Genomic DNA, 24,321 nt, shown 5'->3' on the forward strand with positions numbered 1-24,321 from the left:
CACAGTCAAGTTTCAAGTCGCATCTCATGCTGCAGCACAGATAACGGAATCATTGGCTCACACTCTCACTAGAGAAACTAGGGATCTACTGATTTTGTTTCAGGAAAGAACACCACCCTCTCCCACAAGCTTGGACAGTGACTAAGCACCTCTAAGCTTCACATGAATCAGTACAACCCACCTCAAGACAGATCACACATACCAACATGTGTACGCTCAATCAAGGTAATTCTGGACTTGAAGGCTCACTATCAGCACGTCATTGACACCATGCCGGGTGGGGAGCGGTTTTTGGAGGTTCTGGCATCAGATCAACCATTTGTCTTACCTTTGGTACAAGGCAATGTGCCGTTTGAAGTTTTAATATATGTCCTAGTATAAGAGGGTATACACGCCTCCTTGTAAAGAAGAAAAAAAACTTTTGCAAGTTAAGCAGTGTGTCTTTCTAGCTCTCTCTCTCAGTAATCATGGTAGGTGTAGCATTTCCAACATTTAAAGGAAAGAAGGGGGAGGATTTGGTAAAAGACTTCCTAGATGACTTTGAAGTAGCATGTGTAGTGAGCAACAAAGATACGGATGAATCCCGGGTTAGAATCTTTAAGCATCTCATGAAGCTAGAAGCTAGATCATGGTACAATGCACTTCCACAAGCAACCAAGGATGACTGGGAACCCTTAAAAACCGCTTTTAAGAGGCGCTTTGGGGGAGATACCACTTCAGAAAAGTTGTGGGACAAGTTGAGAGACTTGAAGCAGAAGGGTCTTTTAGAATATGCCACCTATGAGTCCAAATTTGTGGATTTGTGGGAACGGTGGGTTGAGTCACTGGCAAGGGGGGAAGCCGCACCCGATTTCCTAAAAAAAGATCGGTTCACGCATGGCTTATGGCCGCTTCTCAAGGAGAAGGTGAAAGGTAGATTCCCGGCTACGTATGAGTTAGCCATTGAGATGGCTTGCCTTAAGGACAAGAAGCTGCGAATGAAAGCCAAAGAAACTGAGTCAACAGAAGCAGGAACATCACGTCGACCAGCAACTACCACAACCACCATACCACCACCACCGGCTCTTGGGGTAAGAGATGACCAACAAGATATGTTGGCCCATATTACTGACCAACTACAGAATTTGTCTGTCCACTTAATACAGCAAGGGAGGAGTCAAGAAAGAGATCAAGACCCTGGAAGAGCACGACGACAAAACAGGGAGTATCATTGCTACAACTGCGGAGAAGACGGTCAGGGTATGTACTATTGTCCCAAACCACGACAAAACTATAATAGAGGAGGTAGAAGGAACCATTTGTCACCCCCTAGAGAAAGAACACCCCCACCCCGAGCACCACCCCCACCAACACAAATTCTACGTCCACCCCAGACACCACTACAAGCATCCATTCCACCTCTTCCACCAGCCCCACCACCTGATCGCCGTGTAAACATCATAAGGCTAGAAGAGAAAGGAAAATCCGTAGAACTGAATCCACCCAGAGCAAAGGAGAGGGACAAGGGTAAGGAGAAGGTAACCTTTTTAGAACCACTTGAAGCCATGACTGTGAAAAGAGCTAGGAGGGAGAAAGCTACACAATCAGATGATGAGAGTAGTTTTTTTATCTAATGCGTACTAAGGGGGAGGGCTATCCACTAATTTTGGGAAGGCCATGGTTGATGGCCATGAAGGCAAAACAGGACTGGGGTACTGGCCTTCTACGCATGACCGGTAAGAAAGGGGAGACAATCTACTACGACATGAGGATTGGCAAGAAGAAGCAAATGAATCTGGAAACATCGGCAGATGAAACCACTAGCGAATCTTCCAGTTCTGAGGAGGAGACCACATCCACCGACGAAAGTGACAGTTCCATTGATGTGATGGGTATCATTATGAAGGATCCACAAATGGTAAGCACAAGTGGTGATCCATCACCAAAAGGGCAACCCAATGAAGAGGAGAGCAAATCACCTAGCCTAGGAGGAAGTAGGTTGAAGGGTATGTTGTCTACGGAATTAACACTTGAGGGGAAAGATAGTTTTTTGCAAATGTTGATGGGATTTCCTAACCTGTTCATTGAAAACTATGAAAGAATCACAGGCATTACAGTGGTGGAACATCATATTAAGCTGAAGGAAGGGGTAAAACCAGTTGTGCAAAAGCTACGACGATTGGGGGTCATACAAGAAAAGGCACTCTTGGCCGAGGTAAGGAAACTGCTGGAGGCAAGATTCATCTATCCTGTAGAACACTCAGAATGGGTGTCACCCGTAGTGGTGACGCCTAAAAAGAATGGTAAGTGGAGGGTATGTGTTGACTACAAACCACTACATGCAGCTACAAAGAGAGACCACTTTCCTCTCCCTTTCTGGGATGAAATTCTGAATGAAGTAGCGGGTTTTGAATGCTATACCGTATGTGATGGTTATTCTGGATACTTTCAAATACGCATAGCCTTGGAAGATCAGCTAAAAATCACTTTTATCACGCCATGGGGTTGTTTTGCATACAGGGTTATGCCATTTGGTCTCACAAATGCACCTGCCACATTCCAAAGATATGTCACATATGTTTTTCAACCGTTCTTTGGAACATCCATAAGAGTGTTCATTGATGATTTTTGTATATATAGCTCCCGTATTTCACATTTAGAAAAGGTAACTGAAGGTTTGGCCAGGTTGCAGAGCCTAGGTGGGCAATTAAATGTGGATAAATGCCACATTGGGGAGAGTAAAGTCGTTCTACTAGGCCATGAAATTTAAGCAAAAGGTATAAACGACGACCCAAGTAAGGTGTCCGCACTCATAGCCCTACCTTCACCAACGACCGCACGCCAACTGGTCTCTTTTCTACAGAAGGTGAGGTACTTAAGTAGATTCATACATCTACTATCACAACTTGTTCTACCACTGCAACAACTCACTCATAGATCAACTTTCACTTGGGACGAGGAAAGCGAACATCACTACAACAAGGTAAAGGAGGTCTTAGCCACTGTGCCAACTATCTCACCACCTAAGTGGGATGAAAAATTCTATGTCACCTCAAGTGTTGGTGATGACTCATTGGGGGCTGTGTTACTCCAAAAGGATACGACGACATCTTTCATGAGGCCAATCTACTTCTCTAGTCGAATGATGACAGTAGGAGAGAAAGGTTTCACCCATGTGGAACACTTAGTCCTAGCTCTTAGATTTGCAACTACAAAGTTTAGGTCATATTTGGTGCCTAAGCAATTTGTGATTCTAACCACGGATGAAATATTTCTCTATGTTGTACAACACATGGATGTGTCTGCTAGAATTACTAAATGGCTAGTTCGTCTGCAAGAGTTTGATTACACGGTACAGGTAGAAAGCACGACAAGGGCAAGTTTGGGGGGACTCATGACCTACCTAGTCTTTGAAGAAAAGGAGAAGCAATCTAAGGAAGGAGAAGTCCGATTACCTCCAGTACCACCGATGGTAGAAAGAGCATACTCTCTCTACTTTGATGGAGCCTACAAGCGAGCGTCCGACAAAGCAGGTGCAGGCATAGTGGTCTTTGATGACAAAGGGACAAAGGTATTTTCGTTGGGCCAATTGTTAGATTCACATTTTAACAATGAAGCTGAGTATGCAGCACTAACCAAGGGTCTACAATGGTGCGTCTCGCAAGGTGTACAACGCCTTAATGTATTTGGGGATGCTCTACTTCTGGTAAGTCAAGTAAATGGAGCATGGACATGCAAGAATCCTAGTTTAAGGACTCACTTAAGTGGTGTAAAAACCTTGTTGGGTAAGTTTGAAGAAGTTCAAATACACCATATCCCAAGGGCTCAAAACCAAGAAGCAGATGCCTTAGCAAGTGAAAGACTACAGGAAGTGGTGGTTGGAGCAATAAAACTAAAGCTCCCTCTATTTCAAGGAAGTGATGCCTCGCTTGACATCATGCATTTTTTGGAAACAGGGGAATGCCCATCAGATTTAACAAAGGGACAGAAGCAATGGCTGACGCGGAAGGCCACAAGGTATCGACTCATCAATGACGGTTTGTACTGTAAGGGTAAGGACCAAATACTCAGGAAGGTCCCTCTCTCTCAGGAAATCACGGGAGTAATTGCTAGCTGTCACGACGGGGTTTGTGGTGGTCACTTTGCCCTAGACATAACAAGTAGGAAAATCTTGCAGGCAGGCTTCATATGGCCTAGCCTCAACCGTGATGTACACCATTGGTGCAAAATGTGTAAGTTGTGTCAAAAGGCCGGAACTAGGTCACTTATGCCTGAACCACAGACACCTATTCTCTCATATGGCCCATTTGAAAAATGGGGTATCGATGCCATTGGGCCATTACCTAGGGCCAACTCAGGAAAATTCTACATTATCATGGGGGTCGACTACATGACTAGATGGGCAGAGGCTATAGCCACCACTAGAATCACAGCGGTAGAGGTAGCTAAATTTAACTACGAGCACATATGCTGTAGGTTTGGCACACCTTTAGAGATCATCTCTGATAGAGGTCCAGGTTTCAGAGCAGACTTGGTAGGAGAATTAATGCAGAAACTGGGCATTACAAGGAGGAACTCTTCACCATATTACCCTCAATGTAATGGCCTAGTTGAAAAGCTAAATGGAATGGTTTCTAAAATTATTACCAAGCAGGTAAACAATCATCCTGGAGACTGGGAAAAGTATCTACTACCAGCTTTATGGGCCTACAGAACTTCATTTCGTACATCCTTGGGATTCACACCGTATCATCTAGTATTTGGTAAGGAAGCAATCTTTCCCATTGAAGTGCAACTACAAAGTCTCAGAGTAATGGCAAGCCAGCTTCAACAGCCCAACATGCATTTGAGAGATCACATCATCAACTTGGAAAGACTGCAGCTAGATAGAGAAGAAGCAATAAATTATTATGCAGCACAAGCAGAGCATAGACGGCCTAGCTTTAACGAGCATCTCCGGAAAAAAGAATTGAAGAAAGGAATGTTGGTGCTCCGCTACGACAATCGCTTCGACACGCGCAAGGATAAGAAACTCCTACTCCGATGGGAAGGCCCTTTCATCATCAGGAAAAAGTATGCCAATGGAAGCTACCAGCTTATGGACGCTGATGGAAAACTTCATAAAACCAGGGTAAATGGTTGGCAACTTAAACCTTATTTTCTTCGATTTGACCAGGCTCCACCAATTGACACTCCAGATGAGAACACACCATCAGCCACCACCTCCGACGATAATGATCAAACAGATGAGCTAGAGACATGAATGCCTCTAGCCAAAAGGGGAGGGCTAATGATGGGGGCTTTCACAAGCCAAGCTCCCATACCCCTCTTCTCTCGTCCCCACCCCATGAAAACCCCCTCTTAGGGAGGGAGTGATAAAAGGCATTGAAAAAAGTAAGAAAAAAAATAAAGTATGATTATGTAAATATATAAGAAAGGTAAAATAGGCCACCTCATGCCTGCGGGGTAGCCCATCCCCACCTTGCCTCCTTTTTCTTCACTGTTGCCCCGCCGGGTGTCCCTTTTCCTCTCCTCCACTCAGAAGGTCAATCCCCTCTCTCTTCCCCTTGTCCTTTCTCCTTTCTCTCTCCCCTCAAGCTACCCCACCTCTCACCAATAATGCATTATAACTCACCAATAATGCACCCTAACTCACATGCAACTTACCCTATCTTCCAAAATAGTATACCCCACCCCCTCTTTCTCTCTCCTATCATATCCCATGACCCAAATACCCCCCTCTCTCTCTAAAGGGCGCCATGTCTCTTGTCTTGTAGCTAAATAACCTCCCCCACACTCACACACACACTCAGTTTCACTCAAAAAGGTGCCCACAGACCCATCCCCACCCGGTGGTTTCCTGATTTTTTCTTGTGTTCACACACATCTGCACACAAATTCACCTCTGAACACACTCCCCTCTCTCCCCTCTTGTAATTACTTTATTCTCCATGTCACCTCTCACTTTTTTTCATCAACCCATCTCTCTCTCTTAGTCTCTCTCTCATGAGACTGTTGTTCTGGCACATATACACACAGCCAGACAAGTGGGGCCCACAGTCACATGGCCTATGTAGATAATGATTTCTTCATTTCTAAATTCTAGAATTTCTCCCCCCTCCTCCCCTATATAAAGAGGGGTGACCATCACACTAAGGACACAACATCACCAAAGAACACACTATGCACTATGTGTGCCTAGTGCACACACACACACCCACACCATCACCATCACCGCAATCACCATGCTTGTCTGGAGCATGACCTCTACACCCTTGGCTATGGAAGATGAAGGGCAACTAAATGAAGGATGATGGCCATAACCCTCGTGCGATTCTTCGCCATCAACTCCCACCTATCCACCATGTGCTCTACCACTCTCAACCTTCTCATTCCCCTACCCTATGCTCCCCATTTCATCGCCTTATTCTCTAAATAAAGCTTGTGGTTTTGTGAGTATGTTTTCTTGCAATGTTTTGCCCATGTGAGGTGTGCAGAATCGCCACCTAGTCTTGTGTTTGGAGTGAGCTTGTGTATGTGTGAAGGGTGTGCGGATTCGCCAACCTTTTGTGGTGCCTAAGTACTAAGCCGCTATACCCCCTCCCTCACTCTCTCTCTCTCTCACTCTCTCTCACTTGATCTCATTCCCTTTCCTCTCATCATTACTCCCAAGCATCCATCTCTCTTGGATGAAAACTTTGTTATGGTGGTGTGTTGTTTGCGTCCTAGCCGCTGAAGCTAGGTGGTGCCCCCTGTTTGCTTTACCATGACAGGCTCGAGGTGCGCCATTCGGTCCCCGGTGTTTTAGAGGCCGTCGGGGTTCGGGGTTCGCTTTGCTCCCGTCATTTGGTGCCCCCACTGAGGATCTTTTCATGAAACCCTTCAGTTTACAAGACTGAAACCCTTAAACTATTGTGAATGGATGAATGTCTAGCCGGATTTGCTAATTGGACGACAGAAGAAGAAGAGCTCCAAGCACAACTAGACGAACTCCGCATCTCCAACGAAGCTCGAGTGCCACGCGTAACGGTAATCGATTTGCAGTGGGAGAGTCAACCAACACGCCAAACCCAGTGAATATACATAGGCCAAGTGCCAAGAAGAAGAAGGAGAAGGTCGAAACCATGTCCGCAACCTACAACCAACCCACAACAACAAAATGGAAGGAGCTCTACACAATAGAGAATCAACACTATTCTACTTTGAGAATCGGGTAACTCAAGTCACCGAGGTAATTATCACAGTCAAGTTTCAAGTCGCATCTCATGCTGCAGCACAGATAACGGAATCATTGGCTGACACTCTCACTAGAGAAACTAGGGATCTACTGATTTTGTTTCAGGAAAGAACACCACCCTCTCCCACAAGCTTGGACAGTGACTAAGCACCTCTAAGCTTCACATGAATCAGTACAACCTACCTCAAGACAGATCACACATACCAACATGTGTACGCTCAATCAAGGTAATTCTGGATTTGAAGGCTCACTATCAGCACGTCATTGACACCATGCCGGGTGGGGAGCGGTTTTTGGAGGTTCTGGCATCAGATCAACCATTTGTCTTACCTTTGGTACAAGGCAATGTACCGTTTCAAGTTTTAATCTATGTCCTATTATAAGAGGGTATACACGCCTCCTTGTAAAGAAGAAAAAAAACTTTTGCAAGTTAAGCAGTGTGTCTTTCTAGCTCTCTCTCAGTAATCATGGCAAGTGTAGCATTTCCAACATTTAAAGGAAAGAAGGAGGAGGATTTGGTAACAGACTTCCTAGATGACTTTGAAGTAGCATGTGTAGTGAGCAACAAAGATACGGATGAATCCCGGGTTAGAATCTTTAAGCATCTCACGAAGCTAGAAGCTAGATCATGGTACAATGCACTTCCACAAGCAACCAAGGATGACTGGGAACCCTTAAAAACCGCTTTTAAGAGGCGCTTTGGGGGAGGTACCACTTCAGAAAAGTTGTGGGACAAGTTGAGAGACTTGAAGTAGAAGGGTCTTTTAGAATATGCCACCTATGAGTCCAAATTTGTGGATTTGTGGGAACGGTGGGTTGAGTCACTGGCAAGGGGGGAAGCCGCACCCGATTTCCTAAAAAAAGATCGGTTCACGCATGGCTTATGGCCGCTTCTCAAGGAGAAGGTGAAAGGTAGATTCCCGGCTACGTATGAGTTTGCCGTTGAGATTGCTCGTCTTAAGGACAAGAAGCTGCGAATGAAAGCCAAAGAAACAGAGTCAACAGAAGCAGGAACATCGCGTCGACCAGCAACTACAACAACCACCATACCACCACCACCGGCTCTTGGGGTAAGAGATGACCAACAAGATATGTTGGCCCATATTACTGACCAACTATAGAATTTGTCTGTCCACTTAATACAGCAAGGGAGGAGTCAAAAAAGAGATCAAGACCCTGGAAGAGCACGACGACAAAACAGGGAGTATCATTGCTACAACTGCGGAGAAGACGGTCACGGTATGGCCAATCTACTTCTCTAGTCGAATGATGACAGCATAAGATAAAGGTTTCACCCATGTGGAACACTTAGTCCTAGCTCTTAGATTTGCAACTACAAAGTTTAGGTCATATTTGCTGCCTAAGCAATTTGTGATTCTAACCACGGATGAAATATTTCCCTATGTTGTACAACACATGGATGTGTCTGCTAGAATTACTAAATGTCTAGTTCGTCTGCAAGAGTTTGACTACACGGTACAGGTAGAAAGCACGACAAGGGCAAGTCTGCAATAGGTGTGTGTGTGTGTGTCTGTGTGTGTGAGTTGCTTTATATATTGGTGTTGCTACAATAGGTATGTATGGCTTGGCGCGGTGTGCTGCTATAACAGGTGAGACATCGCCCCCACACTCTCTTGATCTACCTCTACACATTGAGCTCCCACAAGCACAACAGCATAGGAAACGATGCGCCATGCTGGTCTTAAAGTGATGGTCGAGGTAGCTACCATAGTAGCTACAACATGTGCAGCACTAGGCTATGTACGACGTGGAAATATTTGTCATGCATCTTGGATTTAAAATCTCTTAACGTGGCAGTTGACCTTCTTAGCTCCTCGCGAGCTTGTGCGAGCTGGCGCAACGACCTCAGTTTGGAATGGATCAACTACAGACTCATGCCGGGATTGCAGCTGTCCTTCTTAGCTCCTCGCGAGCTTGTGCGCATTGCCTTCTGGCCGCAACGACCTCAGCTTGCAATGGAGCAACTACAGACTCGTGCCGGGATTGCAGTTGACCTTCTTAGCTCCTCGCAAGCTTGTGCGCGCTGCCTTTTGGGCGCAGCGACCTCAGCTTGCAATGGAGCAACTATAGGATCGTGCCGGGATTTTAGTTCCCCACTTAGCAGATTTGGTGCTGCAGAGATCTGTGCTCTAGCTACATCCTCCTCAACTCTAGAAACTCTCTGAAAGAGCACGCGCCAGCGCGCACTCTTTGACAGAGTTTTTTGACTTGGTGAGCCCAAGGCTCTTTTTTGTAGCAGCAGCCACCATGTGGCATTAGATTTAAATTTAAAAAAAACATCATTGCCATGAAAAGCTCTAAAAGAAACTCCTTGTGAAAAACTACCAAGTGAATAAAATAAAAAAACGACTTTGCATTGCTCAATTGCTCTCATACAGAAACAATTCGATCTTCTCCACAAGCAGGTTCTCAAGAAGCAGCTAGGAGCCTGCAGGTTTGTCCCCATCGCCATATTCGTCCCATTAGGGTTTCGTAAGAGTGGGCAACAACGGTGTCCCTCAAGCTGCAGAAGAGCCTCGCGGCTAGCATGCAAGGTCTGGCTCGATCCCAATGAGTTCAACAAAATCTCTATGGCCAATTCATGGTAAAATATCAGAAATATGGTCAAGGATGGCTTTCTGATTTGGAAACCAACCAAGATACACTCGCGGGCAAGAGCAAAGCGTGCTTTGGAGGCTAAAAGGAAAGGCCGTCATTCAGGATATGGTAAGAGGCGGGGTACTAGGGAGGCCAGGCTACCCTCTAAAGTTTTCGGATTGAGGTGGATGCGAGTGCTTCGCCGATTGCTGAGAAAGTACCAGGAGGCTAAGAAGATTGACAAGCACATGTACCATGATATGTATATGAAGGTCAAGGGTAACGTGTTAAAAAATAAGTGCATGCTCATGGAGAGTATTCACAAGTCTAAAGCTGAGAAGGCTCGTGAGAAGACACTGTCTGATTAGTTTGAAGCCTGTAGAGCTAAGGGAAAAGCTATCAGGGCCGAGCGAAAAAGTGCCAAGAGGGAAGAGCGCTTGGCCAAGGGATTGAGTATTGAAACAGCACCAGCCATCCCTACAGCTACCCCTAAGGCCACCAAGAAGTCCAAGAAGTGAGCAACATAGCAAGATTTAGCTAAGAGTTGTGACTCGTTAGTACTTAAATAGAAACCTTGGACCTTTGAGCTTGTGTAATGAGATACAGTTTTGAACGACATAGCAAGATTTAGCTAAGAGTTGTGACTCGTTAGTACTTAAATAGAAACCTTGGACCTTTGAGATTGTGTAATGAGATACAATTTTTTCTTTACTCTTGAAAGCATGACTATTGCAATCCTAGAAGGGTTTGCATTTTGCAATTTTCCCCCATCTCTTTCTTTGACTATTGGTTATTGTTGTCGAGATTGTTACTATGTCTTTTATGTTGTTTCCAAAGGGAAAAAGAAGAAGAAGAATAGAGTTTTAACGTCGTAAAAAACTATCCCAAGAGACCTTAAAGATCTAGCCAACGAGGAGAGAGAGAGAGAGGTGCGATTTAGTAGTTGTGCCTCTCCGGAGGTCTCCTATTGCTGCCTCTACCTGTCCCCAATAGAAGTTTTGAACTCTTGCCTCGCAAAAGCACGTGATCTCCCTCCCCTGCCTCGCTTAGTCCAACAACCACCACGATTCTTCACACTGGATGGTTAGTAGGGTTGGGAAAAACCTACTCAAGCCGCAACACCAAAAACAATGGTGCGACAAGAGATTAGGTCGGTCTGCGTCAACATGTAGAAGCTCTACTTGTGACAGAGTACAAGGTCACGTGATTCACATCAGCACAGATATGTTGATCCTACATCATGCACGATCTCCGCCTCCTCAACCTCTTCCCTTCCACCCTTCCCTCGCCCATAAACGATCCCCTCCTCCTCCTTCTCTCTCTCTCTCTCTCTCTCTCTCTCTCTCTCTCTCTCTCTCTCTCTCTCTCTGTGTGTGTGTGTGTGTGTGTGTGTGTGTGTGTGTGTGTGTGTGTGTGTGTGTGTGTGTGTGTGTGTGTGTGTGTGTGTGTGTGTGTGTGTGTGTGTGTGTGTGTGTGTGTGTGTGTGTGTGTGTGTGTGTGTGTGTGTGTCCCCCCTTCATCTCTTTAAAAAAAAGTCCACGCTGGCGCAGCTCTTTCAGAGACTTTTTTTTTACGAGATTGAGAGAGAGTGAGGAGGGAGGAAGGGTTCAAAAGAAAACCTAGGTTTAGTGTAATCACATCTCCAAATTTTGAGGTTTACCTCTAAAGTTTAAATTTGAAAGTGAGAAAACCTACAAAATTTTGAGAAATTTAGTATCATTTGGTGTAAAAACCTTCATGTTTAGTCGGTTTATCACTAAAATTCCCATAGGTAGGTTTGCCAAGTTTTCAGAACAAAGTTTTTTTCGAGCACTGGTCCCTGCTCGTACGTGAAAGAGTTCAGGTCTCTTTCAAAGAGACTTTTTGAATGGTTTTGTTTATACTATATAGTTGTTGAAAATGGTAATGATTAAACTTGAGGACCTTCTTGCCTTATCTATTGTGAGTTTCCTATTCCTTCAAAACCAAATTTGTAAATTATTAGGGACCCTGAGATTTAGCTTTCCTAGCCAACACAGTTGTCTCAACATGGCACGATGTTGTTTGTTCTAGCACAACCAACCTCCCAGTTACCCCTTGGAGGGGGTTACCTTATGGGGTGCTAAGGACCGAGACTTGGGCCACATCATTCTGCAAGAGGACAGATGCAATGCTAGACTACCATCCATTTGAATTGTTATGAGGCATTGATGGACGTAAAACTCCCAAACAATAGATAGAGTACAAACAAAAATAGAGGGCTAAGCCGCATTAGGAAAAGTGAGGGAAAAGTATTTCAAAGGAGTACAATGACAATCATACACCATGGCTCTAAGAACTGTATACAACATAGGGGCATCACACGTTGGGTGAGTAATCTGGGTCGAGGCATATTGATGGACAACTCAGTAGACTAGGAACCCCGAGCAGTCTAGGAACTTTTAGCTATGGTCATATATACATGAAAAATTTAAGAGAAGGTTTTTACACTAAATTTCTCTAAAGTGTGTAGGTTTATTCACCTTCTACTTTGAGTTTTGAAGATGAATCTCAAAATTTGTAGGTGGAATTACACTAAACCTAGGTTTCTATCGATATGGGTAGGTGAAAGAGAACTAGCATGTGGACAAAGTTGTCATAAGAAAATTGGTCATAGCTTTATCAACCTTGCATACTCTTCTATCAAAGCACTCTTTATAATCCCCCACCATTAGTACCCCCCTTGACACGTTTGTCGCCACCACCTTTGGCCACACCACTAACTCCCCCCCCCCCCCCCCCCCTCTGAAGGAGTACAAGACGAAGTGCGACGTGAGAGAGAGTGCAAGAACAAGAGCACGACGATATGGTGAACTCGCTCTACTGTAATGTGTAGAGCATAGTTAGTTCTTATTAGGTTTTTACAAAAGAATATGTGTACATACCTGGCGGCCCGCCCACTTACCTGGGCGACCACATTGGGATTTATACCCCAACAACCTCCCACTTAAAGGCCAATGTGGTACTTTAAGTGTGAGAGAAGCTACTATACAAGCTAATATACAAGAGATGTAGAGAAGTGATGTACTACCCTACACCTAACTACTTGCGAAAATGCGCAAAGCTCTCTGAGGGAAGTCCTTTTGTAAGTACATCAACAGGATTTTCTATGGTGTGAACTTTGACAAGCTGAAGTTTCTTATCCTCGAGCATTTCCCTGATGAAATGATACTTCACATCCACATGCTTTGTCTTTGAGTGATAAACTCGATTGCGAGCCAATTGTATAGCACTTTGACTATCACAATATAGCACGGGCATCTCTTCTTTGATTCCCAAATCTGTTACTAGTCGATTAAGCCAAATTGATTCTTTGCATGCCTCTGATGTTGCAACATATTCAGCCTCTGTAGTAGATTGAGTAACACAATCTTGTAATCTAGAACGCCATGATACTGCTCCACCAGCCAATGTAAAGACATACCCTGACGTAGACCTTCGGTTGTCTAAGTCACCTGCATAATCTGAGTCTGTAAAACCCTTTACACTTAGCTCCTGACTCCCATAGCATATGCGCATACTCTTTGTAGCTTTCAGGTATCTCAATATTCCTTTCACTGCCTCCCAATGTTTCCTGCCTGGGTTTGACATGTATCGACTTACTACCCCCACTGCAAATCCAATGTCTGGGCGAGTAGCAATCATTGCATACATCAAACTACCCACCGCAGACGCACATGGAATCTTATCCATTTCAGCCTATTCTTCCTGAGACACATGACAATCTTGTTTGCTAAGTTTCACATATGGTGGCAATGGAACACTCAATGCCTTTCCCTTTCCCTTCTTTCATGTCAAACGATTTTTCCATCTTTCACTTCAAAGCTGAAATTTCTTCCAAGTGCTTGCGAGCAATCAACATGTCATCCACATACAAAATAAGGATCAGCCAACTGCCATCCTTAGCCTTCTTTGTATATAGACAGTGATCGAACTCACTACGTTTGTAGCCTTGAGAAATCATAAACTTGTGGAACTTATGGTACCATGCCCTCAGTGATTCTTTTAAGCCATAAAGACTCTTTAACATCTGGCATACCAAATCTTCCTTGCCTTTCTCAACAAACCCTTCTGGCTGTTGCATGTAAATTTCCACATCTAAATCACCATGCAAGAACGCTGTCTTGACATCCATTTGGTGCAACACCAAATCTAATATGGCAACCAATGCAAGAAAGCATCTCAATGTAGTCATCTTGACCACCGGAGAGAAGACTTCATCAAAGTCAATGCCTTTTTCTTGCTTAAACCCCTTGGCAACAAGCCTTGCTTTGTACTTTGGCTAACTATCATGAGTGGTGATCTTATACCTGTAAACCCATTTACAAGGTAGAGACTTTTTGCCTTGTGGTAATTTAACTAGCTTCCATGTCTAGTTTTTATGCAGATCTGTCATCTCTGACTGCATGGCCAATTGCCAATTCTGGGAGTCCTTCATTTGCATTGCTTCCTTGTAACATGAAGGCTCATTGCAATCAGTCAACATGACATAGTTCATAGATGGCACAAACCTATCAGGAGGTCATGTGATACATCAAGATCTACGCACAATAGGTGGCTCAGGCTTAGCCACAACCTGTGGTTCCACTCTATCCTGTCCTTGCTCCTCTTGAGCCTTGACATTTTTTCTTGCACGTGCAGGTCCATCTTCTTGGAAGACAACTCTTCTAATCTCCTCAACCCTCTCTGGTTTAGAATGATATTTGGCTTCATTAAAGTGAACATCATTGTTGCGGATAACCTTTCTGGATTCGGGATCCCAAAGTCTGTACCCCATCTCACCAGAATTACCATAGCCTAGAAAGATGCACTTTCTACTCTTTGTCTCAAGTTTGTTCCTAAATTCATTTGGAACATGAGTATATGCCTCATAGCCAAAGACTCTGAGATGCTTGTATGAGGGCATTTTGCCTGACCATACCATCTCTGCCACCACTGAATCCTTCTGCAAAACCTTTCTAGGAGATCTATTTATAAGATGAACAGCTGTTGATACAGCTTCAGCCCAAAACCCATTTGGCAGTTGTGCATTAGACAACATACTTCTGACCTTCTCTTGTATGGTCCTATTCATCCTCTCAGCAACACCATTTTGAGGAGGATTGTAAGGAGCAGTAAGTTCACGTTTTATACCTTTTGACTCACAAAAGTCCTGAAAGGCCTTTGAAACATACTCTCCACCATTGTCAGTGCATAAGCATTTAAGCTTGCCACTCTGATTCTCCACAAGTGTCACAAACGTTTTGAAAACAATAAACGCTTCATCCTTGTGCTTGAGAAAGTAAACCCATACTTTCCTCGAGTAATCATCTATAAATGTCATAAAGTAAGAAGCTCCCCCTAGAGATAGGTTAGGCATAGGTCCACACAAATCACTATGAACAAGTGCCAACTGTGTATCTCTTCTACTGCTTCTATGCTTATGTGGCTGTTGTGTTTGCTTACCATACAGACAATGTTCATAGAATTCAAAATCATTAAATGACAAGCCAGGAAAATAACCAGAACGAGACAAGATTTCCATTCCCTTCTTGGACACATGTCCTAACCGGCTATGCCACAAAGAAACGTTCGGCTGCTCGGTTACATTGATTACATTTTTAGAGACATTTGATACATAAATCATGTAAAGTCCTCCAGACTTTACTCCATGTGCTACTGTCATAGAACCCTTGGATATCTTCCACATGTTCTGTCCAAAAGTGGTGACGTAGCCAGCATCATCAAGTAAACCTGTGTTGATCAAGCTCTTTGTAATTGCGGGAACATGTCTCACATTCTTCAGCGTGAAAGAAGAGCCATTCTGAAACTTCAATTGAACATCTCCAACACCTAAGATCTCACATGTCTGCCCATTGCCTAGCCGAACATGATCTTTAGTGGTCACATAAGAGGTAAACCACTCCTTGTTTGGAGACACATGAAGTGATGCCCCTGAGTCTATAATCCAGTCACTCAGTGCATTTCCATAAGATGCTGTAAGAAGAGCTGAGTCCATTGTATTTTTCAAGAAGTAGATATCTCCTAACACTAGACTATCATCCTCTGCAACAGTGTTTATCACATTTATTTCTTGAATCTTCACTGAGGACTTGTTCTTCTCACCATGGTCTTCTGCTTTCTCTTTGCCTTTTTTTGCTTTCCATTCTCTACAGTCTCTTTTCATGTGACCCTTCTTGCCACAATGGTAGCATTCTATGTCACTCTTGCCTTTAGCACTGCACCTTTTTACTTTTCTTTGGTCCTTCCCCTGACAACTAAGGCTGTTCCTTTGCCTTTGTCCATTGTCTTTCTATTGGTTTCTTCAGTAAGCAGACTTCCTTCTACACCTGCTATGGTCAAACCATCTGGAGGTGCATAATTACTCAAAGGTGTGCGAAAAGTGTCCCAACTTTGCGACAATGTGATCAACAGGAACATAGCTCTAACAGGTTCATCAAACTTGACACCTTGAGCTGACAACTGACTATAGATTGTGTTGAATTCATTCAGATTATTGGACATAGGTGTCCCTTCTTTCATCTTCAAGTCAACAAGATTCTTAAGCCAGTATACGTGTGAAGCTGCACTCTGCTTCTCATAAAGATCACTCAGCTTTGTCCATGCTTCATAAGCCGACATCTCGTCTGCTACATTGAAGTAAACGCTTTCTACCAAAGTCAGCATAATGGTAGAAAGTGCCAATTCATCCATTTCGCTCCATTAATCAAAACCAAGGATAGCTGGGGCTATCTCTGGGAGGGATCTCGACGACATCCTACCAACTATGGATTCCCACATCAAGGGGCAACGAATCTCAAACATCTACATAAATGGTGGCGAGCAAATATGCATCATGAGTGAAAAAATGATGCACCATCTAGGTCTAGAGGTGAGTAGGCCGGCACCCTGCCGAGCCAATTTGGCAAATAACGTAAGAGTGAAATACGTAGGCATTGTGAATGCGGTCAAAGTAAAAGCATTCAATACAGAAGTGGAGGTAGACATTTTTGTCATGCCACACAAAGGGGAGGGCTACCCTATCATTCTTGGGAGACCCTGGCTCATGGCTATGGAAGCTAAGCAAGACTAGAGTACCAGAAGAATTTAGATGAAGGACGCTAAAGGGACGTCCATATTCTACGACATGAGGACTGGGAAGCAACGCAACATGATTTTGGAGGCTTCAGAAGATGAGTCCACCAGCGACTATTTGTCTACCTCAGGAGAAGAGACAACAACTGATGAGAGTGACAGTAGCAATCGAAGTGATGGGGGTCATCCCTAAAGACCCAAAAAGATTGACAAAATCTGAAGCACCCCTGACAAACCGAGAGGAACCATCAGGTATGTAATCCTTACAGGATGCAAGTAAGTTACATTGGATGCTAGGTAATTTCACTACATTGCTCATTGATGGCTATGTTAAGATCACAGGGATCACAGTAGTACAATACCACATAAAACTCAGGGAAGGAAGTAAACCCGTAGTGCAAAATCTCAGAAGACTTGGGGTAATCCAACAAGAGGCACTACTCAAAGAAGTGAGGAATTTTCTACAGGCAGGTTTCATCTACCCTGTCGAAGACTCACAATGGGTCTCTCCAGTAGTAGTCACACCAAAGAAGAATGGCAAGTGGAGAGTCTGTGTTGACTATAAACCTCTCAATGCAGCCACAAAAAGGGATCACTTTCCCCTCCCATTCCAAGATGAAATTCTCAATGAAGTGGCAGGACATGAGCGCTACACAGTATGTGATGGCTACTCAGGATACTTTCAGATTAGCATTGCGGAAGAAGACTAGAAAAAGACAACCTTCATCACGCCTTGGTGATGCTTTGCTTACAGAGTGATGCCTTTTGGCCTCACCACAACGCTCCAGCCACATTCCAGCGCTATGTGCCTTTTGTCTTGCAACCCTACTTTGGAACGTCAATACGGGACTTCATAGATGATTTTTGCATCTATAGTTCACGAGCCCTCCATTTAAGCAAAGTCTATGATGGCCTGACCAGGCTGCAAACCTTGGGTGGCCAGCTCAACGTGGATAAGTATCACATTGGCGAAAGCAAAGTCACTCTCCTTGGCCCTGTAATTTCAACAAAAGGGATTGAGGCTGACCCTAACAAGATCCAAGCTTTGGTATCTTTGTCATCACCCACCACCGATAAGCAGTTGGTTTTTTTCCTTCAGAAGGTAAGAGGTTTATTCACTTGCTATCTCAAGTGCTTCTCCCTCTACAACAAGTCACCCAGAGGGATGTCTTCTCATGGAGTGAAGAAAATGAGCAGCAATTTACTGAGGTGAAGCAAATCCTAGCCACGCTTCCCACCATTTCACCCCCCAAGTGAGACGAGCCATTTTATGTGAACCCCAGTGTAGGAAGTGACACACTTGGAGCCATATTAATGCAAAAGGACCCCCAAACTTCTTTCATGCGTCCTATTTACTTCTCTAGTCGTGTCATGACCCATCAGAAAAGGGATTCACCACATTAGAACACATGATTCTTGCACTAATGTTTGCTACCACAAAGTTCCGCTCCTATCTTCTACCTAGACCCTTTGTAATTTTGACAAAGGAGCAGATCTTTCCGTATGTAATGCGGCACATGGATGTCTCATCTAGGATCTCTAAATGGCTGGTTAGACTACAAGAGTTTGACTACACCATGCAAGTGGAAAACTCGACCAGGGCTAGCTTAGCGGGAATACTTACTCATCGCCACTATGAGAAGAAGCTGAAGGTCAACACGGAAGCAAAAGAAGAAACACCAATAGTAGAAAGTCCTAAGCTAGAAAGAGCTCACTCTCTTTTCTTTGACGGAGCATACAAAAGAACAATGGACTAGTCTGCCAGCTGGCATAGTCATTTTCAATGAGCTACAGGAAAGGGTGTTCTCCATCAGGCAGCTATTATACTCCCACTCCAACAACGAAGCAGAGTATGCAGCTTTAATTCTTGGGTTAGAACAGTGTATTTCACAAGGGTTTCAGCGCCTAAATGTGTTTGGCGATGCTTTGCTTTTGATAAAGTAGATAAACGGCGCTTGGGTTTGTAAAAATCAAGTTTTACTTGGTCAACTATGCCAAGTTAAGGATCTTTTAAGGAAGTTTGAAGCAGTGCAATTATTTCATGTCCCCAGGACAAAACATCAGGAGGCAGATTCTCTAGCCAAGAAAAGAATACAAGATGTTCCTGTAGGAGCAATCAAACTGAAACTACCCCTCTTTCAAGGTAGTGATGCTATGCTTCATATCATTAGCTTTCTAAATACAAGAGAATGTCCGGAAGGGTACACTAAAGGCCAAAAATAGTGGTTGGTAAGAAAGGCTACTAGATATCACCTTGTAAATGACCACTTGTATTGTAAGGACAAGGATCAGATTCTCAGGCGAGTGCCAACCTCCAGTGAGATCACAGAGGTAATTTCAAGTTGCCATGATGGCGTCTGCGGCGGTCATTTTGCTTTAGATATCACCAGAAGGAAGATTCTACAGGTAGGATACTCTTGGCCTAGTTTAAACAGGGATGTACATCATTGGTGTAAAACATGCAAGGCCTGTCAAGTGGTTAGTGATCGCACACTAACCTATGAGCCACAGACTCCTATCATCTCATATGGTCCATTTGAGAAATGGGGAATAGATGCAATCGGTCCTCTACCAAGGGCCCAATTAGGTAAATTGTACATTATAGTGGGTGTAGACTACATGACCCGATGGGCAGAAGCAACAGCCACCACCCGCATCACAGCCCAAGAGGTAGCAAAGTTCATATTTGAGCACATCTGTTGCCATTTTGGCACTCCTCTAGAGATAATATCAGATAGGGCACCAGGTTTTAGAGGCGATCTGGTGGGAGAACTAATGAAAAAGTTAGGCATCACACGCCGACATTCCACACCATACTATCCACAGTGTAATGGCCTAGTAGAAAAGGTAAACGGAATGATCTACAAAATCATCACAAAGCAGGTGAACAACCACACAGGAGATTGGGATAAACATCTCATGGACACTCTATGGGCCTACCGCACGACGTTCCGAACATCATTAGGTTCACCCCTTTCCATCTAGTTTATGGAAAGGAGGCAATTTTGCCCATTGAGGTACAGATAGCCAACTTATGAGTCTTGGCTAGCCAGATACAACGCCCAATTGTAAATCTACGCAACCACATCCTGGATCTGGAAAGGCTCCAACTAGATAGGGAAGAAGCAATCAATCACTATGCAGCGCAGGCAGAACGACGCTGGCTCACCTTCAATCAAGGGCTTAAGGAAAAGGGCCTAGAAAAAGGCATGATAGTATTGAGATACCACAACAGATTTGACACTAGGAAGGACAAGAAATTTCAACCCCCGATGGGAGGTACCATTCATTGTCAAGAAGCACTATGAAAATGGCAGCTATAAGTTGATGGAAGCAGATGGGAGGATTCACAAGACTAGAGTCAATGGATGGAGGTTGAAGAGGTATTTCCTTAAGTTTGATTTAGAGTTCATGCTAGACATTCCAGAAGAGGGAGAACCCTCCAATTCCACAACTAAAGATGCAGAGGAAGGGCTAGAAGCATGAATGCCTCTAGCTAGATGGGAGGGCTAATGACGACCGGTTTTCAAAACCGTGACCGCGAGAACCATACCCTAAGAAGGGGAGAGGATATCACCAAAGAAGGAAAAAAAAAAAACAAAAAAGGGAAGTTCTTTACCACTTACCACCCCTCTAGGGTTAACCACTAGCGGGGCACCACCAATTTGGCCACATCTCTCCATTATCGCCAAAAGACAGACTCTCTCTCTCCTACTGCTCAGCTCCGCCAATTCTCTCTCTCACACCTACTCTGCCACTAAAGTCGCGGAGCGGAGTGTAGATCCACTCACACACACATACACACACAGATGCACATAGAGCTTACACAGTACGCAGAGAATCGTTTGAAGGGTTATCTCCCAAAACCTTGTTATCCACAAAAGTATAAGTGAGTATATACAAAGAGTTAGTGATAAGTGAGTTAGGTGGCCGGCCGGCCATATCCGTATAAGAGGCCACTTGGGCTTTAATCCCAACAACCTCCCACTTAAGGTCCAATGTGGCACTTTAAGTAACTCTAAATCTATGAACATAAATGAACAAATATTTACATGGCTACCATCTATCCAATGCCCAATAACTCACGACAATGCACAAAGCCCTCTCCTGGAAGTCCCTTTGTGAGTAGATCAGCAGGATTTTCCTTGGTGTGGATCTTCAGCAGTTGTATCTGCTTGTCTTCAAATACTTCCCTAATGAAGTGATATTTCACATCAATACGCTTAGTCTTCGAATGGAACACTGGATTCTTTGCCAATTGTATAGCACTTTGACTATCACAATATAACTCTGGCATCTCTACTTTGATTCCCAAGTCTGCTACCAATCTACCAAGCCAAATAGCTTCTTTGCATGCCTCATTTGCTGCAACATACTCAGCTTCTATAGTAGACTGCGTAATACAATCTTGTAATCGAGATCGCCATGATATGGCACCTCCAGCCAATGTAAAGACATAGCCTGATGTAGATCTCCTCTTATCCAAGTCTCCTGCATAATCTGAGTCAGTGTATCCTCTGACACTCAAATCCTGACTACCATAGCATATGCGCATACTCTTTGTATGTTTTAAGTATCTCATGATACCTTTCACTACCTCCCAATGTTTCTTGCCGGGATTTGACATATATCTGCTAACCACTCCCACTGCAAATGAAATATCCGGACGTGTAGCAACCATAGCATACATCAAACTACCCACTGCAGACGCATATGGAATCTTATCCATTTTATCCTTTTCTTCCTCAGACATAGGACAATCTTGTTTACTAAGTTTCACATATGGTGGCAATGGAACACTCAATGCCTTTCCCTTCTCCATATTGAAACGTTGCAAAACCTTGTCAATATACTCTGTTTGAGATAATCAAATCAACTTCTTTGATCTGTCTCTCTCAATGCGCATACCAAGTATATGACTTGCCTCATCCATGTCTTTCATGTCAAACGATTTTTCCATCTTTGACTTCAAAGTTGAAATTTCTTCCAAGTGTTTTCCAGCAATCAACATGTCATCCACATACAAAATAAGGATCAGCCACTTGCCATCCTTAGCCTTCTTTGTATATAGACAGTGATCGAACTCACTACGTTTGTAGCCTTGATATAGCATAAACTTGTGGAACTTATGGTACCATGCCCTCGGTGATTATTTTAAGCCATAAAGACTCTTTAACAATTGGCATACCAAATCTTCCTTGCCTTTCTCAACAAACCCTTCTGGTTGCTGCATGTAAATTTCCACATCTAAATCACCATGCAAGAACGTTGTCTTGACATCCATTTGGTGCAACACCAAATCCAATATGGAAACCAATGCAAGAAAGCATCTCAATGTAGTCATCTTGACCACTAGAGAGAATACTTCGTCAAATTCAATGCCTTGTTCTTGCCTAAAGCCCTTGGCAACAAGCCTTGCTTTGTACTTTGGCTGACTATCATGAGCGGTGATCGTATACCTGTAAACCCATTTACAAGGTAGAGCCTTTTTGCACTGTGGTAATTTAACTATCTTCCATGTCTGGTTTTTATGCAGAGCTGTCATCTTTGACTGCATGGCCAACTGCCATTTTTTCGAGTCAACCACTTGTAATGCTTCCTTGTAACAAGATGGTTCTCTGCAATCTGTGAGCATGAGATAATTTAGAGATGGCACATAATGATCAGGTGGTTTGGAGACACGCTCAGAACGTCTCACCACAACTGATTCTGCCTCTCTATCCATTATAGGCTGTTCCTGAGTCTGACCATGCTGTCTTGATGTGCTAACACTAGGTCCATCTTCCTTGAAGACAACTCTTTTGATCTCCTCTGTCTTCTCTGGCTTAGTGTTAAACTTAGCTTCCTTGAAATGCAGATTATTGCTACAAATAACTTTTCTGGACTGAGGATCCCAAAGCCAGTAACCCATCTTGCCCGATTCTCTGTAGCCAAGAAATATACACTTCTTGCTCTTTGGTTCTAACTTATTCTTGAACTCCTTAGGAATATGGATATAAGCTTCACAACCAAAGACTCTAAGATGCTTATACGAAGGTACCTTGCCTGTCCATAGCATTTCGGCCACTTCACTCTTATCCAGAACCCTACTAGGGGACCTGTTGATTAAATGGACTACTGTAGCCACTGCTTCAGCCCAAAATCCATCAGGCAACTTAGCATTTGACAACATGCTTCTGAACTTCTCTTGTATGGTCCTATTCATACTTTTTTCAACCCCATTCTGTGAAGGAGTATATGGTGTAGTAAGTTCCCACTTAATCCCTTTTGCTTCACAAAAGTCTTGAAAAGCTTTGGAAACCTATTCTCCACCATATTCAGTTCTCAAGCACTTCAGCTTCTGACCACTCTGATTCTCCACAAGCTGCAAGAATGTCTTAAAGACCTTGAGCACCTCATCCTTGTGCTTCAAGAAGTAAACCCATACTTTGCGAGAATAGTCATATATGAATGTACAAAAGTACGCTGCTTCCCTTAGGGACAAACTAGGCATTGGTCCTCATAGATCACTGTGCACAAGAGCTACCCGTTCGTCCCTACAATTTCTCTTTGATCTGTGCGGTTCATGTGTTTGCTTACCATAAACACAATGCTCACCAAACTCGAAATATTGAAATGAAAATCCAGGTAAATAACCATAATGAGAAAGCATTTCCATTCCTCTTTTTGACATATGTCCTAGCCTACGATGCCACAGTGACACACTTGGCTACTCAATCACATTAATTAAATGGTTTTTAACCTCTAAAACATGTAAAGTGTACAGAGTTCTTGATTTGCTGCCATGTGCTACAGTCATCGAACCTTTGGAGATCTTCCAAGCGCTGTTCCCAAAAACTATCACATAACCCGCATCATCCAACTTCCCTGTACTGATCAAGCTCTTTTGGATTGCTGGAACATGTCTGACATTCTTGAGCCATAAAGAAGAGCCATTCTGAAACTTCAACAGCACATCTCCCACTCCAAGTATGTCACAAACCTGCTCATTGCCAAGTCTAACATAATCTTTAGTAGCCACATATGATGTAAACCACTCTTTGTGCGGAGAAACATGTAAAGATGCCCCTGAGTCGATAATCCAATCACTCATAGCATGTCCATCCTCTGCAGTCAAGAAAACAGAATCAAGATTGCTTGTGAGGAAGATGTCACCATTTGCTATACCAGAATCACTGTCTGAACCAGATCATGTGACATTCACCTCTTCAATCTTCACTGAACTCTTCTTTTCATCTTACTCAGAACTCTTTGGTTTGCCTTTTTCTTGTTTCCACTTTGTACAGTCTCCCTTCATGTGACCCTTCTTGGCACAATGGTAGCATTATATGTCATCCTTTGACTTCGAATCATGAGACTTACTTCGGTTTTGTGCCTTCTTACCCTTCTTCTCTTTAGACTGTTGTCTCCCTCGA

The 24,321-nt window shown here is 43.7% G+C and overlaps 1 pseudogene; it reads left to right on the forward strand.

Moving 5' to 3' along the window:
* Positions 1-9,792: 9,792 nt before the first annotated feature.
* On the forward strand, positions 9,793-10,332 carry LOC147443384 (large ribosomal subunit protein eL19y pseudogene; annotated as a pseudogene).
* The last annotated feature ends 13,989 nt before the right edge of the window (positions 10,333-24,321 follow it).

This window comes from Adiantum capillus-veneris, chromosome 14, assembly GCF_014529385.1.
Source record: "Adiantum capillus-veneris isolate H3 chromosome 14, ASM1452938v2, whole genome shotgun sequence".
NCBI classification, from domain to species: Eukaryota; Viridiplantae; Streptophyta; class Polypodiopsida; order Polypodiales; family Pteridaceae; genus Adiantum; species Adiantum capillus-veneris.